Genomic DNA, 22,532 nt, shown 5'->3' with positions numbered 1-22,532 from the left:
TGGTTCGTCCGTCCAGTGCAGTGTGAGACAACAGAGTGGGCCCAATCCGAACCATGCACTTGAAATCGAAAGGGGCACACTCCCGGGGAGCTAACCACACACCTACACTCTCCGAGTCAAGGCACAGAAGCATTATACCCTGTACGATGGCGACAGGTAGGGCGAAGAAGGGGGCTCTATTAAAGACATGTTTACTAACACTGGAGGAGCACAAGAGGGCGAGAATAAAGGCGGATAAAGCAGAGCTTCCTCCCCATCGCAGGACGACGCAGAAGCTCCGGTTACACGGTCCTATTTGGAGGCCCTATTCTCAAGCTTGAGGGAGGACCTGGTGACAATTAACCGTGATCTGACAAGTGAGCTACAAGCGGTCTGGGAGGAGGTGACTGATTTTGAACAATGAGTAGACACTCTTGAGGAACAAAGCTCCTCACGTGACAAGGATATCGTCCAACTACAGCAGGAGCTCATACGTATATCAGAGCAACAATTGGAACTCCAGGCTCATGGAGAGGATTTGGAGAATTGTTCCAGGAGAAACAACATCCGCATTAGAGGAGTCCCTAGAAACTCAGAGGAAACAATATCAGGGCTTATGTCATACAATTATTTGCGCAAATCCTGGGGGATTCTTTCATAGAGGCTCTACGATTGAACAGGACCCATAGAGAGGGCAATTAGTGTTTTGGAGTTGTTCGTGTGCCAAACATCTTAACATGCGTGCACAACTTTGTTTATTCTTCTCTTATTTAAGGCTTGATTTAGAGTTTGTCGGATGGGCTACTCCGTCATAATGTGTGACTGGGATCCCATCAGCCAAAATATAAATCCTATTACATTCTATGGGATTTATATTCTGGCAGATGGGCTATCCGTCACCGTTCTGATGGAATAACCCATCTGCTGAGTTCAAAACCAGGTCCTTAGTCTCATGAAGGTCTTACAAGGGCATTAACTACTTGACTAATCAACATGTGAGCCATACTTCTGATCTTATGTAAATAAATGTGGTCACCATCTCTTATCCTCCCTATCCCTTTGATTCGCCCAGGTGAACACTGGATGATGAACCTATAGAGTAGTTGCTCACCTATTGACCATTGTCCTTCACTCATGTAGGTTTAATAGTCACTTTGGATTCATAGTTGGAGAATTCATCAGTGGGTTAGGTCCAAGGACCATTTGGGAATCTGTCTGTGTTTCTCTGATGATAAATGTTGCGATATGTCTTTTTTGCTATATTTTCTTTGTTATTTTAGTTTATTCTTTGTTCCTGATCAGCTTCACGTGGAGTAATCAGATCTACCAATAAATGCACTATGTTCTGTTGTTGGTTGTGTTACTGTTGTGAACTGTTGTGTCCATACAGTACCCATGGAGAGGTAACACCATAGTAGAACAGAGTTTCTAAAGGTTGTGTGTGATTTTGATGAAAATCAAACATGAAGAAAAAGGTTCTGATTAATATACTTAGTCAATCTGTTTTTGACATATCTTTTTTTAGAATGGCTTTCACAAAGTTGGTGAAATTCTCTGGTAACATAACTTTAATTTCTTAATTTTTGATTTTCATTTTGTGTCTTTTAAGTGGCGATTTGCCCCTTTAGCCCCCTTGCTCTTTTCTTTTCAAACGATCTTGCCTCCCTTCCATGCTGCTTGTGATACTCCATTTCCCACTTTACACCATCATTTTACAAAAACGTTTTTCCTTCACAATTTAGTCCTGTCTTTTACAAACACCTTACTCCTCTTCCTTATTCAAACTTCTTACTCCCCTTTTTTTTGCAACCCCCTTACTTCAATTTGGCTACTTATGAAAAACTCAAATTCTCCAAATTGGATCCCTCTTTGACAACCCTCCTTTCTTCCACTCTAACATTACTCCCTAGTTGACACCTCTAACTTCCCCTCAAACTTTACTTTCATTTGTGTAAACCCACTGCTAGTCCCTCAGCTTTATTTCCATTTTGTACAACCCCTTAGTCCCGCTCCTGCTGTGTGCCATGTTTTTTAAATCCCTTACTGCCCTTCCTATCATAATACCATTAAAAAAAGGAACTACGGATCTCCCTACAAGGAAATCACACATCTTTAACTCTCCCCAGCAGGTGTCAGAACTCCTGTGGAAACTGCCCATCTTTGATGGATGGTCCAGACAATCAGGGGCATAACTAGCCTCCCAAGCTCCGGTGGTAGAATAGGATTGAATTCAGCGGCTGGATCAACTTGACTGCAGTGGCCGAGAGCATACACCCCTCCCCTCTTTGCATGTGACAATTGTTTTAAGAACACTGTGAATAGGAATGAGATGCAGAATAGCTTACCCCCCTCAGCAGCAGTCCTCCTGAAGTCCACACTTGGCTATGTTACGTTATTGGTTATCCTTGCTGGTCCCACCCTTTGCTCTAATGCAAGGATGCCCGTCCCATGACGACTGGGCCATTACAACAACACCAACTCTGCCATACTCAACTTTGTTGAGGGGACTTCCACAGGCTCACTGGTCACCCCACCTGTTTCAGTTAACTGTTTGATTTTTGACTTAATATCCCTTTTTTGTTTTACTGGTATTGGGCAATCGATAGGAGGGATCATTTCCACAGTGGGATTTGACCACCCATGAAAGCGGGGTCAGGGAAACAAGATATTGGGGATATGCTGCATTAACAAACTACTTCAAGACATGAGAATGCACAACGTACATGATCAGGTAGGTCATACTACCCTCCACAACGCAGGAGACCAGATCCAGCCTTCACATGATCCCCTGTGGACATGGCAGGAGCCACTTATGCTAGTTTATGCACCTCCCTTACGTGCAGAACGTACAAATATTGAGCAATCCTTGCAAGCACAGGCAAGTCCTTTCATATCGAGATGGACACCGAATTGGCATAGCATTATTACAGGAAACTTGTTTTACAGCAGGCTCCCGCCCCTCCTGGTCATCAAAATTGACCTCTAATATATTCTTCTCATCATACTCCTCGTACGCATGAAGTAGCAATATTGATTAAATGGGAAGTATCATTCTAACCCCAGAGATTCCTACTAGATGATCAGGCCGTCTAGAATATTGCGTGGAGTAGGCTATATACATGCAAAATAAACGTAGAGAACTGCTATGGACCAAAACTAACGATCCTGGATTCTTTTACCAAATCTGGGGTAAAATCATTTCCAGAGATTCGTCTTCTTCAATATTGAGAGAGGATTTTAATTGCAGCCTACAAGAAAATGAAGACAAATCCCATGTCCCAATCGGTTACTGTTGTATTGCCCCAATATGAAGATATAGAGATACAACAACACTTACAAATCACACATACAAAAGACATTTTCTACTATACGACAACCACAATTATGATAACAAAATAAACATGCTGCCAATAGCAATATACAAACAATAACTGAATATAATAGATTCATAATAGGTGCCACTTTTAAGTAGTGCTCTCTACCTTTCAATCAAATATACACAATACATGATAAATATCAAAATACAAACTTCAGATCAGTGTAAACATTTTTACCTAACATAAAAAGTGCAACTAATAATGGGATGCTGAATACAAACAACAAACTAGCAGCTATAACCCATAAAAAACATTATAGATTTTGAGCAGGAAATGATTCAATCATATTAAAAATCTACACATATACTGCAATTCAGTTCTACCATCATTTTAACCAAAGCACATGGAGCACCACTTCCAGCATAGAATACCCAAGTTACCTAGAATTTGCACATGAAATAAAAATGCTGATACCTTTAGCATACATCCCTATAACAAAAGTCACTTAACATGACGACAAGCCAATTGAAACCCCTACACCAACAATATGAATCAAAACTAGCTCCACTAATAGATTACTTTAAGGATACCTCGGTTGATCACCTGCACGAATTAGGCCACAGATGGCAACCCAATTATCACATTCTGTGGTGAATAGTCTATGACACCACAAAGTTAAAAAAAGTGAGACAGATAATGCAGTAGAACGGTGGCACAGTTCCTTCCAATAAATATTTGGAAGAAACCACCCAACGCTCAGGCAAATTTCTAAAAATACTTAAAAAATAACATAACTAACAGGAGCTAAGAATGGAATAACGCCTTACCAAACTCAAACTAAATGTTTCCAAATAAACTAAAAAAGGCATGGGCTCCTATTATTCAAAGTATGACTGCTTATTAAAACCCAGGACTTTCATATCTAGACTGAATAACAGGAACCCTACTTTAAAAAAAGCTACATTTAACCTCCATAAAACACAAACACTCATACTTTATGAATATTTATTTCTAAATAGTATTTTAAAACATTTGAAATACCAATCAGAATAAACAAAATAGAAAAGACTAACATTTAGATTGATAATTCAAACATACTCCACCAAATAATTTTAAATATATAAATATAAAATGCTAAATAGATGATGTTATTTTAACTTAACAAACACTTTTCTACCACCAATAAAAATATGTTAACACCATGAAATTGTATAAACAGCAATAAATAAAGATACATATCATCAAAATATTAACATTGGTCACGCCATAACATAAATATGTGAAATAATATAATACTCAAAATTTCATAGCTGACATCCTGATCAATGACATTATGATCCACAACATTGAGTCACAAAACAAATAACCATAAAGAGCCTCAAAAAATTCAAATATTAACTAGAAAAAATAAACAAATAAACCCTCTTAGAAAATGGAAAATCAAGGAAAATTAAATGTACTTTTGATTAAAAATAGCCAACTCTAGTAGAAAATAAAGTATGACTTTCAAAAGTAAAAACCTATGAATGAAAAACCTTATTAATCTACCAAAAAATACTGACAATACTAATACAAACCAATTTACATTAAAACACATAACAATCAATGTGTAACACATAGAACACATGTATAATAGAATTAAAGATTACATTTCAAAATAAGGCCAACTGCAATAGAGAAAACTAACACACTGCACTAAACAATACATTAAAATAACATTCAATTAAAAAATCTAGCCTAAGCCTAACAGCTATGGGCACCTGCTTCACTCTCAGCTTCTCAAACATTATTATGTGCTGGTGGGAGGAGTAGGTGGTGTGGCCAGAGACTAATGAACAGATTTTGAAATTTGGGGAGAATATGGAAATAAGGCTGTTCAATTAATCATGAATTTCAAATTAATAACTTAAATTTAACATTCACGTACACGATCAACAAGGATCAGCAAGGGAGTTGAATTAATCATGAATTACAAAATTATGACTTAAATCGAACATTCACTTATAAGATCAACAAAGGAGAGGATGTGGCCTAACGGCTAGAGTGTTCGACCTCAAAGCTGGGAAACCGTGTTCGAGTCTCTGTACGGACTTTCAAATCCTGTGATTCTCAGCAAATCACTTAATCTGCCTCTGCATAATAAAATGAATGTGTCCGTCGGGAATGCAACTGGTGCTCATGTAAAGCGCTCTGATACCTTTGGGTCAAGTTTGCACCATATAAAACGCCCCCCCCAAAAAACAGAATACCTAGATATCCTTCTAAAGGTAAAAAAATTACCATTTAACCACTACATTATTTCAGAAATCAAATGACAGGCAATACATCCTTCATATTGATAGCCACCAACCAGATAATGTAAATGGAGCTTCCCCTACTGGGAGCTACTTAGGGCTAAATAGAATTTCAGCAATAATACACTGTTCAAGAAAGAACTCTGTAATTTACCTATGCATTTCAAAGAGAGGGTCTATCCCAGTAGGATGTTACACCAACTAGTGAAAAAGATCCAAATCAGAAGTAGAGATATGATTCCCTTTTGAGGGAAGAAGAAGTCTGACTCTGACCTAATTACATTAATTGCAGATTTTAGCAAACATTCTAATAGATACACCAGTTTCTCAACAAGCATTGGAACAATCTAAAATCTGATAACATCATTGGGTCCAAACTCAGCACACATATCTCTGTCACATTCAGGAAAGGAAAGTCCATTGGGGATTACATTGTACTACTAGTCATTTTCAAACACCAAACAAGACACCAGATTGGGTCAAGATCAGGGGATGTTTCAATTGCAAGGAGTCAAAACCAGTAGGATCACAAACGCATGTTTTCTCTCAATAGAAAAGTTGAGGAAGATCCCTAAGTTCATTTCATAGGGATGTGACTTTTGTATGTTTGTTTTAATCTGTCCATGTGGACTGCAATAAGTGGGGAGTACTAAGTTACCAGTCAGGAAAAGGGTGCTTGAACATCTGGAAGCCATTAACAACCATGGCCTCACATATCAAGTAGAGAGACACTTTCATGAGAAACATGCTGGGCAAACTGACCACCTCAAATATTTTGCCATTAACACTTTTCCCATTATTCCATGATGAGGACATTGGGAAAAAAGACTTACCATTTTGGAATCCCAATACATCTTGTACTTGAACTCCAAACAGCCAACATGACTGAAATAGGACGAACATCTTACCACACATATGGGGTGATAATTTGCAGGCAATTGTAGCTTTCTATGCACTTTTGTACCATTTGTCTTACTTGGACTATATAGTGTTGGTCTCATTTCTTTCAAACATTTAAAATTAGGTACATATTAGCACAGAGGGATCTTTTTTGGTGCGAGACTTGGCGTTCCTATGGATCTGACCATATTTTTTCATTATAAGAGACCATTGATGAAATGTTCAGTGTAATACAGTTAGGGAAGCATGTTTATTTTATTTATGTATTTATTTGTATCTTGTAGATCGTGCAGCTACCTCCAACGGAGGTGTCCCGGCGCTAGCAGGGGATACAGAGGGGTGTGGGCAGATTGCCAGGTGCTACCTAGTAATAAAGAAGGCCAAAGAGCCAGGTCTTTAGGGATTTCCGAAATACAGATTCTGAGTTGGCCTTCCTAATATGTTCAGGCATAAATTTCCAAAGAGAAGCAGTACTAACGAGATATGACCAGCCACCCAACTTGGCTTTTAAAAAGCGGGAAGTGACTAGGAGTTCTTGATGATTGGACCTCAGGATCCTCGTCTGATGGCATTTACGGAGTCTCTTCATTAGATAATGAGGGCCAGTGTCTCTTACTGCTCTGTAAGCTAGAGTCAGTGCCTTGAATTCTATCCTCCTCTTAACAGGCAGCCAGTGCAGGCTGCGTAGATGGGGGGGATTCTGATGAGCCTGGTGGCTGTGTTCTGTATAGTTTGTAATTTTCTGATCAGGTAGGCTGGCAATCCAAAATACAAACTTTTTGCATAGTCCAGCTGAGACGTGATCAGTGCATGGACCACCTTTTACCTGCAGTCCATGGGTAGGAGATGAAGAAACCTCTGTAGGGACTTCATTTTCCAGAAACACGATGAGGGCACATAACGTATCTGGGTCTTGCATGAAAGGGTGGAGTCAAATTTGAACCATAAATTCCTAGAAGAGGAGACAGGAAAAGGGGGAGGATTAAGCTCTGATAAACACCGAAGGTTGGATTGTGGAGGGGATAGCTGATTGAAAAACATAACCTAATAGCTTCAGACAGTTGTCAGTCATCCAGATTGATATGTCAATCAGACACTGTTTGAAGTTGGTAAATGCTGCCTCGGAGTGATCCCTGAAGTAGAAGATGAACATGTTTATGATATGTTGATATCTATTCACCTAAGGGAAAATGTATATTTCTAATGTATTTCCATATTCTGACTGCTATTGAATATGAGGTTGATGCATTAACTAGGGCCATCATCACAGAACACGGAACAGAGCAGCAACATCAATTTGTGTTTCTTTATTACCTTTATGAGTACAATGCACATCATGGAGTATTGATTGATACATTAGAAAATAGTATGAAGCTGCTGTGTAATTTGTGGTTATTGTCATAGAACAGGGAACTATATGAGTTACACCATAGAATATGTTTAGCAATAACCCAATATGAATCATTGTTCAGTACATAATCTAAGGTGATTCTAATGGGTTACCAGGCAAATGCTTGATGATTGCATTGTTTACCATGAATTTTAGTTGTATTTTAAATGTGAGTGTAATTATTTCTCATTGGTTATAAGGCATACACTTCATGCATGGTTGGTCACCACAGCAGGCACATTAGAAACTAGTCCACTTTGGAAAAGTTCTCTTTACCCTATAGGACCAATTGATTGGAATTCTGCACACGTACACCCTGGATCAATGTCATGGATCAATTCATTATAGTCTCTATTTTCTTTTGCTTTATGATATTTATGTTAAATCTGCATCATACAGAAAACAAAGGGCTCGCAGAGGCGACCTGAAACCAGAGGGTCGAAAGCCAAAGAAAACAATGATGAGAGAAATGAGGGCAATGAGAGACCCAAAGGCAAATATCAAACACAAAATAAAAACACAGACAAGAAGTCTGAAAAACAGAAGGATAAAGCGAAAGGAAAGGAGAAGGAAAATGGGAAGGAGAAGGAGATGGAGAAGGATTTGGAAGACAACGATAATCTGGAGCTAATGGCTAAGAAGGCAAAGAGACTTCAAACTATTAAAAATCTGAAGGTGGCTGCTAAAACCACTGGGCAACCGACAGACTCTCAGCCTAGGATATCTAACATATTTAGCCCATTGCCTAAGGAAGGGTTGAGCAATTCCGCGAAAAACAAAACACAGCAACGGGCATTCCCGGATAACGAAAAATTGCAAAATGATGAAATGAGCAGAATCACCCATGTTGACCCGGTTACTGATACAGAGCAGTCCATCATGGGGATAAAAACTGCCTCAGGTCCGGTTCCCTGAAATCAGTCCCCGGATATAATCCCGGGAGAAGAAAGTGCTAGCTCTGCTACAATCACACCTGACCAAAGCGAGCATATGCCTATGTATCCAAGGGAATCCCCGAGAAACGACCACCTCTCTCCCAGGGTACAAACCTCCTCCACGGGGAAAATGCTGCAATCAGAGAACGAAGAACTCTCTGAGGAATCTGATTCAGACATATATGAAACAGGAGTCTCCATCTCCAGTGAGACAAGTGAGGCAAGCAAGACAAACAAAGGCCAAAAACCAGATGCAACAACTCTGGATGTTTCTGACCCCACAGTCTCAAGGAAATCAAGTAAACCCGGACAAGATACCACTCCAAAGAAAAGGCTGGAAAAAAAGAGGACAAGACACAAAAGGCAAATCAACATACAATGAAACCACAGATCCGGGGAGCAACACGGAACAAGTAAAAGAAAGAACTAATCATACACAGAAAAGTTCACCCCCAAAACCAACAAGAGAACCGGACTAAATCGGCATATCATTGGGGATACTGAAGGGGGTGTCCGACAGCAACACTGAGATAGTGGCGGCTCGGGAAAATCAACAGAACCAACGCTGAGTGAAGTGCTAAGCTCCATTAAGAACTTCCACAAAGATATAAAACTGGACAGTCAAAGGAACCATGCGGCCATACAAAAACTGCAAGGAGCTATCCAAAAAGTGGGCAACACCTGCTCAGAGATCTTAGACAGGATGGCCTCTGTTGAAACACGTACAGAAAATCTGGAGTCTGACGTCACTAAACTCCAGACTCAGGAAAAAGAGCAGGAGGGAATCATAAAAGAAAACAGAGGCAGAAGAAACAACCTGCGTTTTTTTGGAATCCCCGAAGGCCCAGAGGGAAACGACCCAAGGGGCTTCATGTCCAATCTCCTAAAAACAGCCTTCCCCAAACTTCAATTCTGAGAAATGGACAGGGAAATTCAACACGCTCATCGCTTCCCCTTAACGCTTCCTAAACACAGTCATAAGACACCTCAATACCCAAGGGCCATGCTGGTTCATTTCGGGATCTTTCTCCTACGAGAGGCTATTTATGACATTGCCAGACCAACAAACAAGAGAGAACACAAAGGTTTCACGTTCTTCACACGTCCAGATATTGCCCATGCTACGGTAGAACGAAGGTGGAGAATGAGACAATTATTCACTCCGTTTAAGCAAATTGGAGCGACTGTGTTTCTGCACAATCCAGCACGTCTAAAAATAATGTACAAGGGAACAACAAAAAGCATTACAAGTGAAATTCAGGCAGAGTCCTACCTAAATGAAATCTCAGAGACAGAGAAGCGAAGCACGAGAAAATAGCAAAATGCATTAAAAAAAAAGAAAAAGAGGGAATAGAAGACAAAGAGGAACAACACTGCCAGCTGTCTAGAACTATGGGGCACAACTAGAAGGGGATGAGGGGAGGGGAAATGTTAAAGACCTGTATTCCAAATATGCTTTAATATAAGGGTAGGCGTGAAGGTAAAGAGAAAAGTTTATGCTCAATATGATCCCCCCTCTTCATCCTATTTACTCTATTTGTATTTACTCTTGGTTAGGCCACGGGGCGAGGTGAGGTGCACTGACTACACGGACGCCCACACCTGGGTGCCCTAAGACCCAGGACGCCTCACTGGGTGGTGGGGGGCAGCCACAGGGGAGGGCTGGGGGGGATGGGAGGGGAGGGGGAGGGGTGGACGGCCAATCCGGTACAGAGGAAGCAAAAAAGAATGAATCATAATCAGGAGCAACACTATTGTCACTCTACAACAGCTACAATACAAAAGTAGGAAAAAAATACTTATGGCCAAGCTAAAAATACTCTCCATCAATATCTGTGGCTTAAATGACTCACAAAAAAGACAGAATGCCGCAATAGGTTTTAGATCAATGTGGGCTAGCATTGTGTGTCTTCAGGAGACTCATGTGGAGGGGTCGCAACAACATCTCTTGCAAACACTTGGGTATAAACTGAGCACTGCCACAACACAAGCAACTAAGACACGTGGGTTGGCTATCTTGGCAATAGGCGGGGGGCTCCAATTTACTCGATCTGTAGCCGATAAGCTCGGGAGATGGGCGATCACGGAATGCCAATATGGCGTTGGAAAGAGATTAACTATTTGCTCCATCTATGGATGCGTCACCGATAATACTGATTTGCTGGAATTTGTAACTAGTGAACTAACACACTGGCCACTCCCAATAGTAATATATGGTGATTTCAATCGAAACTTACCTTCAGATTGGTCCCTCAGACCCAACTTTAAATACCAGGGGAGGAAACCAAAGGTTTTTAGGGCATTTCAGGTGCTATGCAATACCCATGGGCTGTCTGATTGTTGGCAATCTAAGCACCCCCAAAAATCAGGGTTTACTTTCTTCTCTCATCCTCATGTGAAATTTGCCAGATTAGATTATGTACTGGCCTCCCACACCATCATAACCAAGTGCCACATAGATAAGCTACCCAGGGTTCTGTCAGACCACACCCCATTAATCTTAAGTATCTATAGCGATACAATTCAACAAGACCAAAACAGCTGGTCATTTGAAAGGGCTCTATTATTAAATGAGAAATATTGCCAACTTGTGGAGAAGTGGATACCGGAATTTCTGGAAGGCAACCTGGGTAGTGCACCTCTAGAAGTAATGTGGGATACACTTAAAGCCGGAATCAGGGGCGAAACACTGCGATTTTCAATAAGGAATAATCAAGCGGCGAAACAAAAAATAATAGAACTACAGGTGAAACTGACAGAAGCTGAGGAAGGGCTTATAAGAGCAATCAAAGGGGCTTAAATACAGAAATGGCATCACGAAAGGTGGCCATTTAAAAAAATAGTCTAATGGAAATATTCGCCGAAAAAGCAATCTGTAAAGCCACAATGTATAGAGAGAAAGCATACGAATTAAGCGAGCAAATAGGGCATCATCTTGCTATTCGCACTAGACAACAAAACACTGCAAATACAATCAAAGAGATCAAAGATCATAATAATACTCTTAGGCAAAACCATGAAGAGATTAGGTTAGAATTTCAGAATTACAATCAAGATGTATATAAAGAGACCAATAAAGATCAAGAACTAATCAAGGAATATCTAGATCAGGTTACAACGACCCAACTCCCACAAACAGACCAAGATAATCTAGCGGCAACACCTCAGTGGATAGAAATCTTATTATCCATCGACAGTTTAGCCCCGGGGTAAGCAGCAGGGTTGTATGGAATACCCGCTGAATTCTATGTCAAATTTCATAAATCACTCGAAGAAATTTTAACGGAATTAATGATCCAAGTCTTCCTAGGGGGGAAACCACCAAAATCATGGGCACGGGCCAAAATTGTGGTCTTTCCAAAGAAAAACAAGGACCAAACAGAACTGGGATCCTATCGCCCGATCACATTAATTACTTGTGACTCTAAAGTCTACGCTAAACTATTAGCTAGCCGATTAGCTCCAATTATCCACAAGATCATCTCAGCCCGACAACATGGATTTGTTCCTGGGAGATCCATGACGGATCATGTACAAAGGGTAATTACACTCTTTGACATAGCGGAAGCAGCAGGAGACCCTATGGCGCTTATACTCTTGGATGCGGAAAAGGCTTTTTATAGGGTCTCCTGGCAATATCTATGGACGGCTATGTCAAAGAGTGGAATCGGAGAACAATTCATAAACGCTACTCGTAGCATATACCATAACCCAGAAGCTGTTGTCATAATAAATGGCGGAATGTCGGGCAAGATCGAAGTGACCAGAGGGACGAGGCAGGTTGCCTGTGGTCCCCCTTATTGTTTGCGATACTTATCGATCCATTTATCCGCAAACTTGAGACTAATCAGAGAATATTACCCATTAAAACTCCAAATGGAACCACCAAGACTCTGGCATACGTGGATGACATCGCAATTGCCACAAGTAATCCTAGCGAAGCCGTCAAAATGATGGAAGCAGAGGCTAGGCGCTTTGGAGAGATTTCCGGGTACAAATTAAATCAGGGCAAAACCCAGATAATTATAAATAAAAAAACAAATTACAGAGGTGAAAGAATAGTGGGAAATGCTGTATACCTGGGTGGCAATATTACCTCCAATTTAGATCAACTAGTTAAAATCAATATGGACCCACTCTTGAAACAAGCGATGAGGAATCTTAGTAAACTACATAATCTACATCTAACCTTAATAGGTAGATGTAATGTTATTAAAATGATTTTTTTTCAGAAATTCTCATATTTTTTTAGAACTATATGCTTAAACTTCGACCAACACATAGCCAAGGAAATAGATAACATATTTTCTTGATTTATTTGGGGATATACAACATCGCGTAGAGCCTACCTCAAGGTCTACTGGTGGGCCACACTTCTGAAATATAGTAAGGTCCTACTGGCCCCAAATAGGAATCCCGTACAAGAGGGGGGGTTCCGACTCCACAAGAACTTATTCTTGGAACCAAAGCAGGTGAACATTTGTGGCGACTGACCTACGATAGTCACTACAGAAAAGTTTGTTTTAAAACACTAGTCCGCATCTATAACGCTTGGAAACATATACGCAAACTTCCTGGAATCGGAAGATATTCCTATTACACGAGCCTCTGTAGAAACAACAACCTACCAGAGATATTCACAGACATATTTATGAAAAGATGGGCTAACACAGGGATCTCCCGATGTGACGTCTTCTTGACACCAACAGGCTTCAAGTCATTCGAAGAACTAAAGAATGAGTATGGGTTAGAACTTAGAGATTTCTTCAAATATCTACAAATTAGTGACTTTTAATGAAAAAAGGGGGTGGAAGTGCAGAGTTTCATAAAATTCAGACAATTGAGGTAATCAACCGAAATGTCACAATCAAAATAGGGGAAATATATAATAACCTAGTTTCTACACTGCCGGACGATATGGATAAACACATCTTAAAATGGCAAAATAAGTTAGATATAAATGAGGATACAATCCAGCGGGCATATCAGCTCTCGCAATCACTACTAATGTCATCTAAACTCCAAGTACAATATTATAAAACCTATTCTCAATTATATTATACACCACATCAAATAGCTAAATGGAGCACAGGCAAAGGTACCCAGTGTCCAAGATGTGCATCACAGGAAGCTGATATCACACATATATTCGCCACATGTGACACACTAGGTCTCATTAGACACGAAATCTCAATGTTTTTATCCGGAATCTGGAACTCAAGAATAGAAATCTCAATAGGGGAAATAATGCTAGGAATTGACGGGGATACCAGGCCAAAGGGAATACAGGGCTCATCTTCATTTCCATGGCTGTTTACAGAATTTGTTTAGCATCTAGCTGGCTGGATCCGAATCCTCCGACCTTTCAACAGTGGCGGGCAAGACTCTTAGCTACATATAGTCTAGAGATTGCTATACATAGGAGGAAGGGAGTACAAAGGAAAAAAGGGCCTTGAAATCTGGGATCCCCTCATACAGTGGATGCAACACCATGAATCATAAAGTATAATGTCTTATTCTCGAAATAATCCTCATATGACTGCAATATGAGGTAATATATTGGTGATATATGACTATGTATTAATGAGATGTATTCCTTTTTCTTTCTTTTTTTTTTCTCTCTTCTTTTTTCATATATAATTCAAAAAATGTGACCGGATTTGTGGGGGGGCAGGGGGACGGGATCGAGAGGGCGAGAGTTTTTGTTGTAAAAATACCTCAATAAAGAAATGTTTAAAAAAAAATTCGGCATCATGGGGTTTTTATATAAAAATATTGTTACCTATACATGATTTTACATGAGATATAGGGAAGTGACTTAATCCCTAGATGGAATAGATTGGTAGATTTGGGAGCTGCATTTATGAGGTATTGTTTGAATCAACATAAGCGTATAACCACTACAGTCTCGATTAGCACCTCTAGATCTACATTGAAACATCAGGCCATGTGATTTGATTCACAAAGTTTGACATGTTCACTATTACATATCATTGTCATCTTTCTGAGTGGTCCTGAATCAGCCAGTCTATATTGCTGTAGTGCTAGAGGTGCTCTTATGATCTGACACCAGGTGATGACCTTTGACTACAAACATTTTAACTGACTCGTGTTTTACTTTACCCTTTCATGAATGTATGATGTCCTGAATATGCCTTGTTTCTCTTGAAGGTTTCTTTCTTGTAATCTTGCAGTCTTACAGTGGGAGATGTCACAGAGTAGAACAGCCTTGCCAAGAACAGAACTCGTGGAATGTGCATTTGAAAGCATGAGAGAGAGAGAGGTGTGGAATGTACTTTTTGGTCTCGAAGTGCAGTGGTGCACAAATGTGCATTATTTTGTACATTGAGAGGTGGAGTACGTGCTGCTATAGGCAGTGGGTCACAAATGTGCATTGCTTTGTACATTGGGAAGTATTATGAAGTTCTTACCATTGGCTTTGACAAGGCCTCATGTTATCCGGAATTCTGACTCTGCCTTGCTTGAGCTTTTCTGCATGCACAGACAGGCCCCCCCAGAGTGTTTGCAAGTTGTTTGTGGTAATCACATTCAAAGTTTGTTTTGTGAAAGATTGTTTAATGTACCCTGGAAGGCTTTTGTAAGTTTCGTTAAGATAAAGGCTGGAACATGTGAGAATGTAGAGGGAACATAGGAACTCCTTTTGCCCTTGAATACTTCCATAGAAACGGGCCACTTCCAATAAGTTTCCTTGGCGCAGAGGGAAAGACTCGCAAACCTTCTAGTGTGTTTTGAGACTATACAGTCAGAGAATGTTGACAGCCAGTTTGGGAGTTCACTTGTAGAGTAGACGTACTGTCACAGAAATCTGGATTTGAATCCTTATCGCGAGTCCATTGCATGGCTGTTAACGGGCTCCTCCAGCTTCAGTTGGCAAGGATGTTAAGTGAACGATGAGGTGAGGTGATTTGTTTCTGACTAGTTCCATTGTGGTGCGTGGTTCCAGTGGCTGTGGTAATTTGAGGTGCTTTCTTTGTGATGTGTGAGTGAGTCAGAATTGCACATCCAAAGTGATCATTTGATGTATTTAGTGTATATATATTTCTGATTTTTTTGCAGGACATCCAGTATTATTTGCTGGTTGTTTATTCATTATTATTGTTCATGCATTTAACTGTTGCATTTACCAAGTGTGTTATTATTGCTTGCATATAAATATATATATCTCTATATACATTTGAATGTTGCTAATTTGGCATCTGGGAAATCCTTACTGTTAGAGAGCATTGCATTAATAAAACCCCAAGCCTCATTCTAAAAAGAGAGACTTTGATTTGTTTCATTTTATAAAGTGCTACTCCTTTCCTAGGTGGTGTTGTGTTATATGTCTTCTGCCTTGTCATGCTTGGGCCATCGTGTGGGGGTGGTAGTATTTTGAAGATAAGTTGAGTCAAGACAACTGCACAAGTATTTTTTCTGCAGATTTCCAATATGAGGTTGACTAGCTAATGGTGGGATTGCGTACTGTAGTAACAAAACTATTAATTGTTTTTTGTTTGAATTACTGTACCCTAATATATGAGTGATGCTGATTAGAATTAATTTTGAGCCTGTAAAAAATGACTATCATGTTTGCGGATTGTACATTTTGATTGTTCTTACGTAGTTCTCTTTTAGAGCCTTCCTCTTTCTCTTCTCCCAACATCGCTTAGTGTAGGCAATGATGGGACTCGTAGTCACCGATGAGGAGGCAAAGCAGTCACCCAAGCAGCGAGACACTCAGTGGAACTTTATAGCCCTTTTAGAGCCTTCCTCCTATTCTCCCCACGCGGTTCAAGAGTAGGGAATGATGGGACTTGTAGTCCTTAACCAGGAGCCAAAGAATAGTCACCCACACAGTGGGACACTTAGTGGTGCTTTATAGCGTTTGTAGAACCTTCCTTCACTTCTCCCCATGTGGCCCAAGTGCAGGGAATGATGAGAATTGCAGTCTCTGATCAGGTACGTAAGCACAGTCACAGGCACAGTGGGACAATCAGTGGAACTTTATAGTGCTTGTAGAGCCTTCCTCCTCCTCTCCCTATATGGCTCAAGTGCAGGGAATGATGGAACTTGTCCCTGATTAGGTACCAGAGCTAGAGGAGGCCTGTGGCACTTTACAGCACTTGTTGAGCCTTCTTCTACCTCTCACCACATGGCCCAAGTGTAGGGAATGATGGGACTTGTAGTCCCCACCCAGAAGCCAAAGCACAGTCACCTACACTGCAGGACACTCAGTGGTGCTTTATGGCCCTTGAAATGCCTTTGTCCTCGTCTTACCATGTGGCCTAGCTGTATGGAATTATGGAACTTGTAGCCCTCAACCACGAGCAAAGCACAGTGACCCACACGGTGGTACACTTGGTAGTGCTTTATAGCGCGTGTAGATCTCTCCTCCTCTTCCCACATGGCCTAAGTTCAGGGAAGGAAGGGACTCACAGAGTCTAACTGGAGCCAAAGCACAGTCACCCGTGCAGCTGGACACTCTGTGGCGCTTTATAGGGCTTGGAGAGCATTCCTCCTCCTCTCTCAATGTGGCTCAAGTCTAGGGAATGATGGGACCAGTCCCCGACTAGGTGCCAAAGCTCAGCCACCCACATAGTGGGACACCAGTGGTGCTTTATGGCACTTGTAGAGCCTTCTTCCTCCTCTCAACACATTGCCTAAGTGTAGGGAATGATGGGACTTGTTGGCCCCACCCAGAAACCAAAGCACAGTCACCCACGCTGCAGGACACTCAGTGGTGCTTTTTGGCCCTTGAAATGCCGTTTTCCTCCTCTTACCATGTGGCCTAGATGTAGGGAATTATGGAATTTGTAGTCCTCAACCAGGAGCAAAGCACAGTGACCCACACAGCGGGACACTTGGTAGGGCTTTATAGCGATTTTAGAGCTCTCCTTCTGTTCACTCATGGCCTAAGTTCAGGGAAGGATGGGACTCACAGAGTCTGACAGGAGCCAAAGCACAGTCACCCATGCAGCGGGACACTCAGTGGCGCTTTATAGGGCTTGTAGAGCATTCTTCCTCCTCTCCCTATGTGGCCCAAGTGCAGCGAATGATGACATTTGTTGTCCTGAATCAGGAGCCAAAGGCAAAGTCACCCAGACAACAGGTCACTCAGTGGTGCTTTGTAGCACTTGTAGAGCCTTCCGCCTCCTCTCTCCATGTGGCCCAGGTGCAGAGAATGGTAGGACTTGTAGTTCCTGACCAAGAGCTAAAGCACAGTCACCTGTGCAGTGGGATACTCAGTGGCACAATATAGCGCATGTAGACCTTACCTTCTCCTCTCCCCATGTGAGCAAAGTACAGAGAATGATGGGACTTGTAGTCCCCAAATAGGAGACAAAGTGCTGCCATTATCTCATAATGATTCACTGTTCTCACATTGCTAAGACCTCGTCAAGGATAGAAGGGGAAAATTGAATGTGTTCTGCCAATTTCACGTCTTTGTAAAGTCTAGGATCATCCAGGACTGTGTGGAATCAGTCATTCTAGAGACTAAACCCGTGGAAACAGAGACAGTGGTAGGGAAGGATACGTGTTTCTTTAATATTGAACGGTAGTATGTCGTGGAAGACAATTTGAAGTGTGATGTCCCAGGTCTGCAGAGATGAGGTAAGAAAATATACAACATGCAAGGAAACATGACAAGACAAGCCAAGAACTGCATATCTAACAGAAAGGAGATATAAGGGAAATAATAAATAAGTAGGCTAAGGAATGGCTGAGTGGAAGTCTCTGTTGTGAATGGAGAAACCCGCCTACTTGAATGTTGATTCGCATTGAGTGTAAGTACTAGCTGCCCAATATACCACCCCTGCCTTGGCACATCCTGTTACTAGGAGTCACCATCTTTCTGGTTAGTCTGAGCCCATCACATTTCTGCTAATGTTTTGATGACGGGCATTTGCCGTGTGAACTCTTTCACTTCTGAATACAGTCAGCACAATTTGCTTTGCTCATTGAGTCTGACCGAGAGAGCCATATAGGGAGCTGGTTCCTAAATTACGGGACAATGTATAATTTCCAGTCAAAAATGATTTATCACAGATGCCTACTTTGTTGTCGTGGCTCAAAGTACGTTTTACCTTTTTCATGAACAGACAGGACAAAAAGTGCTTCTGTATCACTTCTGGCATCTTGGATACTATGGGGTCTATTTCACATTGGTCAATTTACACATGAGTAAATATACATGCCAATTTACTGTTCCACTTTGTAGTGACTTTTACTACTTTTGAATAGTCGTCATTTCGAGTGTAGTAACTTTTAACAAGTGGGCAGAGGTCATCACTGCTGGGTCCACCATATAGTAAAATATAGGTACATATAAAAAAGTTATTTAAACTTTAAAAACAATGAGTAGGAATATTTTTCAAATCAATTCAATTCAATGACTTATTTGGATAAAAACATATCCATAAAAGGACGAGTCACATTTCAACATACAAAATACACAATTGCATCGTATTATCAATTATAAAATTGAATGCATTTAAACATTATTCATAAAGTGCACATCGTATTACGAGCTCGCACAGCAGATTTAAAAAAAAGCACCTACTCGGAAGATCAATTCATCATCTTCCAGGAAGAGAAAAGATCTATATGCAGTTTCAAGGTGGACAGGTGATTTTTTTAAGAAAGGAATTAAAATCCATTTAGCATACTTTATGTAAAACTTACAAGAGAATAAGAAGTGTAATGCGGTCTGCCAGCTCTGGCCATCAAACGGACAAGGCAAATGATCAAGGTCATCATGAAAGCTGAGGGGAAAGCAAAGGAAAAATGTCCCAGTGCCTGCTCTTAGACAAAAGGGGAGTCCCCTCTCCCACCGGCCTATGGGTTTGTAAGATAGCTAGCCAGCTGGTAAGGACTATTCTCAATTGACATAAAAGCACCTAGAGTTGGTTTCTTGAAATCCCTTTTTAGTCTTCCTATACTATAATATGTGTAGAGTGCCGTTCAAAATTATTTTTTGCTAACAATATCTGTCTCATTTGGGCTTGCAAAAATGTGTTTATAATTAGCTCTGCTTAGGCTAAAACACACCTCTGCTAGCCATGGGATGTCCATTCCCTTTTCACCTTTCAAGCAATCTCCAATATTCTCTTGTGTGAGGGTCGCCACTGGGTTTTTCCAAATGGCCAGCCCTAAAAGTGTGGGGCTTGCCTTTATGTAGTATTCGATAAAATGTAAATTCAATGCACTATGGCAGGCGTATTGGGGCGTGGCTATTGGGGCGCCCAAATGTTTCCGGCAGAACCGATTTTTTTCTTCACGCTGGATGCTGCAGCTCCTTGAGAAGCCCCAGACCACTGCACTTTAGGTTGCCCTAGGGATGCACTGGAGTTTTCATTTTTTTACGATAGTAAAGACGGCCCCATCATCCTTGGTTTTGGTTGGCTAAAAGCGAAGTTAATGGCTTTAGAGAACTTGTTCCTACAAAATGCCATGTGGTCAGACCAGGAACCATTAGCAGCGAAAACCAGCACCTGTCAAGACTTGTGATGTTCTTACAAGCTCTGGCATGTTGGAGAGTTTCTCGACTTCGGTTCTTGAGGCTTCTGGTCTGCCAGAGGTAAGGACGACCCCTTCTAGTAGCCACGGTGCCACTGACAAAGAAATAGCGAAAGCAGACCTTGCCCTCCAAAAGGACTTCCAAGAGGAAAAAACCTGGTAGGGAAAACCTCTGCTGGAAGTGGGAACTCAGGAATTAGGAGGAAGAAAAGAAATCTCCAGAAGAAGAAAAAGAAGGCCAGGAATCCAAACTGGAATAGAAGACCAAATTAGGAACAAGGTAGGCCACAGGAATCACAGATATACCATGCAGAAGCACAGGATACCAACAGGAGGGAGAACACACCAGCTGGAGGGAAGAGTGTTGCAACGCAAGGACATGTAAGGTCCAACCGTTTAAATACCCATGATCAGGAAATGACCAAATAGGAAGTAAAGTGACCACCATCTTGGATAAGGAAAAGGATATTGGACGCAATAGAAAGGGCACCATCTTGATTTGGTAGAGCAGGTACTTCCCAAGGCTTTCTGTGAAGAACACTATGGAATCATGGTAAGGCAAGATGGCCCCAAGAAGACATGAAGAAAGTAATATCTAGCCAATGAAAGGAAGGTAAGAATATTGCGGCCCAACCTGTGAAAATAAGACGCCGCAGCTCCAAAACTGGAGCTGCAGCATTCCTGTCATGCAAATTGTTAGATAAAGGACCTCTGCGTAGGTAGGCGGCATGCCCAACATAAAAAGAGAAAACTAGGGAGTTAGGCCCTTTAGGAATGTGGTCTAGACTGGGCCATATAACAATCAATAAGCAACAAAATTGCCTGTACCACAATCATTTTAAGCTCTCATTATTCTCGCTTATTGGTCAAACACAAATGTTTTTGTTTGCACCGGTATTTTATTTATACCTTTTGATTTGAATTCTTTTAAAGTTTGCATTTACCAAACGTTATGAATGAAAAGAAGAAAATAGATATGTTCTGTACAACATTTACAAACTCATATACAATAATTTACAACACCAATTCAAGTCCACATTGTCAATAAGACACACTTTACATACTACATTGAAAGTACAAAACTTTGCACAAGAAAGCAACATTACACAGGGAAAGACATTAATGACATATCTTGGATTATCACTGAGCAAATCAAAATTCAAATGTACAAAAAAAAATTCTAATCCAACGGAGCAATTTAACCAAACAGTATCAAATTTTCTTAAAGCAAGAATTTGGTTTCCTTATATAATTATGCTCCTTTGTTGTGCCGACGCGTTTTGAATCCAGGGAAGTGAATACCCAGATTCTCATCAGGGCTTCCTTGGGTTTCTGGATATAATACAAACAAGTCTTGTTCTGTTTGGACTTTTACTGGGAATTCCAGGCTCTGCTCAGGCTATCTCAAGCCTCTCTGATTTGTTCATATTGCAGGGTTCGCATCAAAATATTGCGGTGCTTTATATAGTCCTCAGATCTGTTATCTCCCTTTTGGGCTGAAATTGCCGCTTTGTTTCTCAAGTACCGCTGTTACCCTTTGTCTGTGTACCTTACGGGGTTGCCGTGCAGCGCACACTCGAATTTTGACCCTGTATTTCAAAAGACACGTTTGTTTTACTTTGGATTTCCGTCCTAATCCTTTTTTGAGAAGCTGATAAACTGCCTCTCAAGTCAAGATGCAGGAAACAAAGTAAGAGAAGTTCATGAGTCACGAGCACCAGCGGGACCTGTGAAATCCCTCTCAAGAGCCCGATCTGAAAGGGAACGCGGTCAAGTAAAACAAACGCGTCTTTTGAAATACGGGGTCAAAATTCGAGCGAGCGCGACACGGCAACCCGTAAGGTATGCAGAAAGCCTGCCAGTTGGGTCGCAGATGTATAATCCCACTTGAGGTATTCGCCACCCAAACGTTGCGCAGCAGATATTCTCCTTACTTTCCGAGCAGTTAAGGCTTGAGCTCCATTGCTTACTTTTGGGTCAGTCTCAATATTGCTAAGCTCGGAGGCTGAATTAAAGCCATCCTCAGACCATTCAGCCCCCTCTGAGACTGAGATAAAGCAGTCACTGCGTTCTCTCTCAAGATCTCCTTTGTTTCCTTTATCGGTATCCTCCTCCCCTTGCTGAGCATCCAATAGCACTATCCCCGGAGAATGATCCGTACCTTTCTTCTTTTCCTGGATTAGGCAGTGTTACTTAATTG

The sequence above is a fragment of the Lissotriton helveticus genome, chromosome 3_1 (assembly GCF_964261635.1).
Source record: "Lissotriton helveticus chromosome 3_1, aLisHel1.1, whole genome shotgun sequence".
In the NCBI taxonomy this organism is placed as follows: domain Eukaryota; kingdom Metazoa; phylum Chordata; class Amphibia; order Caudata; family Salamandridae; genus Lissotriton; species Lissotriton helveticus.
Note: the sequence above shows the minus strand (reverse complement) of the source record.